This window comes from Galeopterus variegatus, unplaced genomic scaffold (assembly GCF_000696425.1).
Source record: "Galeopterus variegatus unplaced genomic scaffold, G_variegatus-3.0.2 Scaffold3337, whole genome shotgun sequence".
NCBI classification, from domain to species: Eukaryota; Metazoa; Chordata; class Mammalia; order Dermoptera; family Cynocephalidae; genus Galeopterus; species Galeopterus variegatus.
The window spans coordinates 234,356-235,338 of NW_007729448.1; the positions used below are offsets into that span (position 1 = coordinate 234,356).

The following is a 983-nucleotide window of genomic DNA, read 5'->3' on the forward strand; positions in this document are numbered from 1 at the left end:
GGGGGGGGGGGGGGGGGGGGGGGGGGGGGGGGGGGGGGGGGGGGGGGGGGGGGGGGGGGGGGGGGGGGGGGGGGGGGGGGGGGGGGGGGGGGGGGTGTGTGTTATTTTAAGGTTCTTTCTTAGGTGCGTGTAATAAATTTGAAGCTAGTCATCTGAGTGAGCATAAAGCCCAAGCTCTTCTCCCAAGAGCTTGATTTTGTCTCTGTGTTGATTTGTGTGTAGAATGATATTCAGAATCTGACTTTGTGTTGTGAAAACAAGTGTTTTTCAGAGTTTGTGGATACATATGACTGTTATTTACAGTGGAAGATTCTTGCCTAGAGGGCAATGCTAGAGCTAGCTTTTTATATTGAGTTGAGGCTCTTTGCTAGCAGTATCTGTCACTTGATATGTGCCTACTGCTCCAGGTTTTATTTCAGTTCCCTCTTTCTCATCTGAAAAAATACTGCCAGTTACTTAATGAATAAGGTAAAGAGATGGTGATGACCTCCCTAAAATATATTCCTTTATTGAATTTGGACAGGAAAAAATAACTTCTGGTGTGCTTTTCAGCTGCTGAGAAGCCCTGTTAAGAATGCATACACAAATTATTTTTATAAAAATGACAAAGCTTGTACATTGTTAAATCTCCTTGTCTCTTTTGTCATCTTTTCCTAATTATTTCATTTTCTTTCTCTCCCAAATCCAGGCTGGCTACAGCAAACATCATTCAAGATGTCCAGCAAAGGGAGCAGCACAGATGGCAAAACAGACTTAGCTAATGGTAAGGGGCCAAAATGAAAGTGAAGCTATTTTTATTGTCAGCTGAGGTTCTCCTTCCCCTAAGATAGAATGGAGACCTGGATTTCAGTGAGGGAAGGAACCCTTCCTGTATTGTTGGGAGTGTAGGAAACCATACAGGCAACATCTTGGACTATCTGGTGCTTTGCTCCTTCAAATTTTATTTGATTGTTTTCAGAAGATCAGTAATTGAGCTGTATTTC

General features: G+C 43.8%; 1 long non-coding RNA gene across 1 annotated transcript in view; it reads left to right on the plus strand.

Moving 5' to 3' along the window:
- LOC103600425 overlaps positions 1-764 on the plus strand; it is a 19,162-nt gene extending 18,398 nt beyond the window's left edge. Inside the window, exon 3 of the long non-coding RNA XR_551390.1 lies at positions 689-764. This is a non-coding gene — a long non-coding RNA (uncharacterized LOC103600425). The remainder of the gene's footprint in view (positions 1-688) is intronic.
- The last annotated feature ends 219 nt before the right edge of the window (positions 765-983 follow it).